We start from the raw sequence: 7500 nt of genomic DNA, 5'->3' as shown, positions 1-7500 counted from the left end.
AGGCGGCGTACTTTAAAGTACTGCAGCTCGAGCGCACAAGGAGCGTGGGGAATTGTTAGCGGCGGCGTCGTTGTGCTGGGGGTGACGCTGCCTGCCTGCCTGCCTGCTCCTTTGGTTCACGATGTCCCCGCCGAAGGCGGCGAGCTTTAAAGCGCTGCAGCTCGAGCGCACAAGGTGCGCGGGGAATTGTTAGCGGCGCCGTGGTTGTGGTGGCGGTGACCATGGCTGCCTGCTCCTTTGGTTCACGATGTCCCCGCCGAAGGCGGCGAACTTTAAAGTACTGCAGCTCGAGCGCACAAGGTGCGCGGGGAATTGTTAGCGGCGCCGTGGTTGTGCTGGCGGTGACCATGGCTGCCTGCTCCTTTGGTTCACGATGTCCCCGCCGAAGGCGGCGTACTTTAAAGTACTGCAGCTCGAGCGCACAAGGTGCGCGGGGAATTGTTAGCGGCGCCGTGCTTGTGCTGGCGGTGACCATGGCTGCCTGCTCCTTTGGTTCACGATGTCCCCGCCGAAGGCGGCGTACTTTAAAGTACTGCAGCTCGAGCGCACAAGGTGCGCGGGGAATTGTTAGCGGCGCCGTGGTTGTGCTGGCGGTGACCATGGCTGCCTGCTCCTTTGGTTCACGATGTCCCCGCCGAAGGCGGCGTACTTTAAAGTACTGCAGCTCGAGCGCACAAGGTGCGCGGGGAATTGTTAGCGGCGCCGTGCTTGTGCTGGCGGTGACCATGGCTGCCTGCTCCTTTGGTTCACGATGTCCCCGCCGAAGGCGGCGTACTTTAAAGTACTGCAGCTCGAGCGCACAAGGTGCGCGTGGAATTGTTAGCGGCGCCGTGGTTGTGCTGGCGGTGACCATGGCTGCCTGCTCCTTTGGTTCACGATGTCCCCGCCGAAGGCGGCGTACTTTAAAGTACTGCAGCTCGAGCGCACAAGGTGCGCGGGGAATTGTTAGCGGCGCCGTCGTTGTGCTGGCGGTGACCATGGCTGCCTGCTCCTTTGGTTCACGATGTCCCCGCCGAAGGCGGCGTACTTTAAAGTGCTGCAGCTCGAGCGCACAAGGTGCGCGGGGAATTGTTAGCGGCGCCGTGGTTGTGCTGGCGGTGACCATGGCTGCCTGCTCCTTTGGTTCACGATGTCCCCGCCGAAGGCGGCGTACTTTAAAGTACTGCAGCTCGAGCGCACAAGGTGCGCGGGGAATTGTTAGCGGCGCCGTGGTTGTGCTGGCGGTGACCATGGCTGCCTGCTCCTTTGGTTCACGATGTCCCCGCCGAAGGCGGCGTACTTTAAAGTACTGCAGCTCGAGCGCACAAGGTGCGCGGGGAATTGTTAGCGGCGCCGTGCTTGTGCTGGCGGTGACCATGGCTGCCTGCTCCTTTGGTTCACGATGTCCCCGCCGAAGGCGGCGTACTTTAAAGTACTGCAGCTCGAGCGCACAAGGTGCGCGTGGAATTGTTAGCGGCGCCGTGGTTGTGCTGGCGGTGACCATGGCTGCCTGCTCCTTTGGTTCACGATGTCCCCGCCGAAGGCGGCGTACTTTAAAGTACTGCAGCTCGAGCGCACAAGGTGCGCGGGGAATTGTTAGCGGCGCCGTCGTTGTGCTGGCGGTGACCATGGCTGCCTGCTCCTTTGGTTCACGATGTCCCCGCCGAAGGCGGCGTACTTTAAAGTGCTGCAGCTCGAGCGCACCATGTGCGTGGGGAATTGTTAGCGGGGGCGTCGTTGTGCTGGGGGCTGACTGTCCCTAGTGGGTATAGGATAATGTTAATGTACGGGGATCGCTGGGCGGCACGGACTTGGAGGGCCGAAAAGGCCTGTTTCCGGCTGTATGTGTATGATATGATATGATATGATGCCTGCCTGCTCATTTGGTTCATGATGTCCACGCGGCAGGCGGAATATTTTAAAAGCACTGTTCTGTACGAAGTGCACAATGTCCGTTGGGGAAATGCAGCTGGGGGTCGGTCGACCGGCTGACGACGCCTGCCTGCCGATTTGGTTCACGATGTCCCCGCCGAAGGCGGCATACTTGAAAGTACCGCCGTTCGCGGCGCGCAATTTGCGGGGGGAGGAATTGTTAGTGCACGTCTGTGTGCTAGGTGACGATGCTTGCCGACTTGGTTCATGCCGTCCACGCCGAAGACGGCGCCGTTTAAAGTACTGCCGCTCGAGGTGCACAATTTGCGGGGGAATTGTTAATGGGCGTCGGCGTGCTGGGTGACGATGTGGAGATGTGGAACGCCGAGCCAGATCTATCTTATTTGTTTGCTTGGCCCACTGGACTTTGCATGGGCTTTGCAACACTGTGTGCTAGGTTAAATCACGGCCAATAGAGTGAGTGTTTTTAATGATCCTGATCTGATAAGGGGACTAGAGGTAAAAGAGCCGTTAGGAGGCAGTGATCACAACACGATAAGTTTTACTCTGCAAATGGAAAGGTAGAAGGGAAAATCGGAAGTGTCTGTATTACAGTATAGCAAAGGGGATTACAGAGGCATGAGGCGGGAGCTGGCCAAAATTGACTGGAAGGAGGCCCTAGCAGGGAAGACGGTAGAACAGCAATGGCAGGTATTCCAGGGAATAATGCAGAGGTTGCAGGATCAATTTATTCCAAAGAGGTGGAAAGACTCTAAGGGGAGTAAGAGACACCTGTGGCTGACAAGGGAAGTCAGGGACAGCATAAAAATTAAGGAGAGGAGGTATAACATAGCAAAGAAGAGTGGGAAGACAGAGGATTGGGACTCTTTTAAAGAGCAACAAAAGTTAACTAAAGAGGCAATGCGGGGAGAAAAGATGAGGTGCGAGGGTAAACTAGCCAATAATATAAAGGAGGATAGCAAAAGTTTTTTTAGGTACGTGAAGAGGGAAAAAATAGTCAAGGCAAATGTGGGTCCCTTGAAGACAGAAACGGGGGAATTTATTATGGGGAACAAAGAAATGGCAGACGAGTTAAACCGTTACTTTGGGTCTGTCTTCACTGAGGAAGATACACACAATCTCCCAAATGTTCTAGGGGCCGGAGAACCTAGGGTGATGGAGGAACTGAAGGAAATCCACATTAGGCAGGAAATGGTTTTGGGTAGACTGATGGGACTGAAGGCTGATAAATCCCCAGGGCCTGATGGTCTGCATCCCAGGGTACCTAAGGAGGTGGCTCTAGAAATAGTGGAAGCATTGGAGATCATTTTTCAATGTTCTATATAGATTCAGGATCAGTTCCTGTGGATTGGAGGATAGCAAATGTTATCCCACTTTTTAAGAAGGGAGGGAGAGAGAAAACGGGTAATTATAGACCAGTTAGTCTGACATCAGTGGTGGGGAAGATGCTGGAGTCAATTAGAAAAGACGAAATTGCTGAGCATTTGGATAGCAGTAACAGGATCATTGCGAGTCAGCATGGATTTACGAAGGGGAAATCATGCTTGACAAATCTACTGGAATGTTTTGAGGATGTAACTAGGAAAATTGACAGGGGAGAGTCAGTGGACGTGGTGTACCTCGACTTTCAGAAAGCCTTCGACAAGCTCCCACATAGGAGATTAGTGGGCAAAATTAGGGCACGTGGTATTGGGGGTAGGGTACTGACATGGATAGAAAATTGGTTGACAGACGGAAAGCAAAGAGTGGGTATAAATGGGTCCCTCTCGGAATGGCAGGCAGTGACCAGTGGGGTACCGCAAGGTTCGGTGCTGGGACCCCAGCTATTTACGATATGCATTAATGACTTAGACGGAGGGATTAAAAGTACCATTAGCAAATTTGCAGATGATACTAAGCTGGAGGGTAGTGTGAATTGTGAGGAAGATGCAATAAGGCTGCAGGATGACTTGGACAGGTTGTGTGAGTGGGCGGATACATGGCAGATGCAGTTTAATGTAGATAAGTGCGAGGTTATTCACTTTGGAAGTAAGAGTAGAAAGGCAGATTATTGTCTGAATGGTGTCAAGTTAGGAGGAGGGGGAGTTCAACGAGATCTGGATGTCCTAGTGCATCAGTCAATGAAAGGAAGCATGCAGGTACAGCAGGCAGTGAAGAAAGCCAATGGAATGTTGGCCTTCGTAACCAGAGGAGTTGAGTATAGGAGCAAAGAGGTCCTTCTACAGTTGTAGCGGGCCCTGGTGAGACCGCACCTGGAGTACTGTGTGCAGTTTTGGTCTCCAAATTTGAGGAAGGATATTCTTGCTATGGAGGGCGTGCAGCGTAGGTTCACTAGGTTAATTCCCGGAATGGCGGGACGGTCGTATGTTGAAAGGCTGGAGCGATTGGGCTTGTATACACTGGTATTTAGAAGAATGAGGGGGGATCTTATTGAAACATATACGATAATTAGGGGATTGGACACATTAGAGGCAGGAAACATGTTCCCAATGTTGGGGGAGTCCAGAACAAGGGGCCACCGTTTAAGAATAAGGGGTAGGCCATTTAGAACGGAGATGAGGAAGAACCTTTTCAGTCAGAGAGTGGTGAAGGTGTGGAATTCTCTGCCTCAGAAGGCAGTGGAGGCCAGTTCGTTGGATGCTTTCAAGAGAGAGCTGGATAGAGCTCTTAAGGATAACGGAGTGAGGGGGTATGGGGAGAAGGCAGGAACGGGGTACTGATTGAGAGTGATCAGCCATGATCGCATTGAATGGCGGTGCTGGCTCGAAGGGCTGAATGGCCGACTCCTGCACCTATTGTCTATTGTCTATTGTCTATAATCAACCACTTTATTTTGCCCGTCTTTGTGACTCCTCTTTGACACGTCGATCACCGCTGAGGCTGTTTTACCTGTTTCGCCTATGTACCGTAAGGTACACTCCTTACATTGAACTGCATACACCCCATTATTTCGCTCACGGGTTATCCTCTGTGCTATCCAGTCTCTCCTGTCACCCTGTTCTATGTTTTTGTCTATTACCCAGTGGGAGCAGGCCCCATATTGACATTAATTTGTAACCCTACTGCTCCCCTCGTCTGCTGGTTTTATCACCATCTCATGTTTATCCCTCAGCTCTGCCGTGGTCTCCCTCTCTTTTTTTCTGGTGAGGTTCGGCCTATCCTTTGTCATGGGCATATCCCAGGCTGTTTTAGTAACGTTCTTTTAAAACGTGTCGTGTTTGTTTGGCTTTACCCACGTTCCAGCATTAGAGGCCAATTTTTGCAATGTTTCCTGGGTGGGATTTGCCGGTTTTACAAATGGTGTCACTATCTCACCCTGCTTCCTGATACCCTTATGGGGTCGGCTCTGTTCTTGCAGAACCCTCGGGTGGTGCAGAGTCTGGGCCTTGTTATCAATATCTTGCCCTGCTTCCCGATACCCTTGCGGGTTCGGCTCTGTTCTTGCAGATCCCTCAGGTGGTGCAGAGTCTGGGCGGCATCGTCACCCAGCACACCGACGCCCACTGAAAATTACCCACGCACAGTGCGCGCCTGGAGCGGCAGTAGTTCAAACTACCCCTACCCCTACCCCTACCCCTACCGCTACCCCTACCCCTACCCCTAACCCTAACCCTAACCCTAACCCTAACCCTAACCCTAACCCTAACCCTAACCCTAACCCTAACCCTAACCCTAACCCTAACCCTAACCCTAACCCTAACCCTAACCCTAACCCTGACCCTGACCCTAATGCAGGCAGAGTTATTTATAAAGTGGCCCAGACTCTGCACCACCTGAGGGTTTTGTAACAGAACCAACCCCATAAGGGTTTCAGGAAGCAGGGCAAGATATTGATAACAAGGCGCAGACTCTGCACCACCTCAGGGTTCTGCAAGAACAGAGCCGACCCCATAAGGGCATCAGGAATCAGGGCAAGATATTGATAAAATGGCCCAGACTCTGCACCACCTGAGGGTTCTGCAAGAACAGAGCCGACCCCATAAGGGCATCAGGAAGCAGGGCAAGATATTGGTAACAAGGCCCACGGGGAAGGCGGCATACTTTGGGGTTATTTTGTAGTGAGTTTTGAAGGCATGTGCTAGTGTTACGCATACCGAGGGCGCGCAAAGTTCGGCGCGCCCGGGCCAAAACGCCTCTGCTGGCCGCGGCCGAGTCGGCCGACGGATTGCCACGGACTTGCTTGACGACCTGTCACTCTCCGTGCATCGGTTGCACGCCCGGTTCGTCCTTTCCATTTGTTTCATGATGTACACGCGGCAGGCGGAATATTTTAAAAGCACTGTTCTGTTCGAAGTGCACAATGGCCGTTGGGGCAATGCAACTGGGGGTCGGTCGACCGGCTGACGACGCCTGCCTGCCGATTTGGTTCACGATGTCCCCGCCGAAGGCGGCATACTTGAAAGTACTGCCGTTCGCGGCGCGCAATTTGCAGGGGGGAGGAATTGTTAGTGGACGTCTGTGTGCTGGGTGACGATGCTTGCCGACTTGGTTCATGCCGTCCACGCCGAAGACGGCGCCGTTTAAAGTACTGCCGCTCGAGGTGCACAATTTGCGGGGGAATTGTTATTGGGCGTCGGCGTGCTGGGTGACGATGTGGAGATGAGGAACGCCGAGCCAGATCTATCTTATTTGTTTGCTTGGGCCACTGGACTTTGCATGGGCTTGGCATCATTGTGTGCTACGTTAAATCACGGCCAATTGAGTGAGTATTTTTTATTCAACCACTCTATTTTGCCCGTCTTTGTGACTCCTCTATGACACGCCGATCACCGCTGACGTGTTAATCTGCGTGTTAGGTATCTCGGGGGTCAGTTGGACGGACAGATGTGTAAGGGTTTTGTTCGGAAGGATCGTTGAGTGTAAACGGTGAACGGGGGTTAAAGGCCCTGAGGTTTCAATCCTCTAAAGAATGTAAAAGGTCTGACGCGTTAGCTAGCAGCTAATGAGGTGAACCTAGCAGCTAATGAGGCTCTCTCTCTCTCACGGCCCCGGGACTCCCTCCCTCCCTCCTCCCTCTTGGAACCCTCCCTGCGTGGGGGGGGGGGGGGGGGGGGGGGGCACGAAGAAAAAGAGGGTATAAGAAGAATCCAGTGGAAGGAGTAGGGACTGGGGGCGAGGTCAGACAGCCTATCCGGCTAATAAAGCATCATGAGGTTAGGTATAAACTCTGATGACTGCATAAACTCGCCCCTAATGGGGGGGGGGCACTCTCTCCCCCACCCCTCTCTCCCCAGTGCCACTCCCTCCGACCCCCCCCCCACTCTCTTCGTGTCGCTGGGCCCGCCCGGCACGGCCCCGAGGATCACTCCCCGCGCGGCAACGGGACACCGGGTCGCCGGGCCCGCAGGGTCGTCAGTCGGGCGGGGGGGGGGAGGGTGGCCATGCCAGCAGCAGGAGAGGTTTCCAACGAACCCGCGACCGCAGCAGGACCGCCCGCGGCAGACATTTGGACCCAGCGGGTCCGTTCGGGATGGTTGCCGGGCCCGCAGCAGAGGTTTCCTTCCACCCAACGGGGGGGGGGGGGGGGGGGGCGGGGCTGCCCATCTTCCCGCTCGAAGCAACGGCCTCACCCTAACGGCCTCACCCTAACAACCCTCACCCTGACCCTAAACCGCTCGGTTCATGACT

This window comes from Rhinoraja longicauda, unplaced genomic scaffold, assembly GCF_053455715.1.
Source record: "Rhinoraja longicauda isolate Sanriku21f unplaced genomic scaffold, sRhiLon1.1 Scf000199, whole genome shotgun sequence".
In the NCBI taxonomy this organism is placed as follows: Eukaryota; Metazoa; Chordata; class Chondrichthyes; order Rajiformes; family Arhynchobatidae; genus Rhinoraja; species Rhinoraja longicauda.
The sequence above is the reverse complement of the archived record's forward strand: the minus strand, read 5'-3'. Positions refer to the sequence as shown.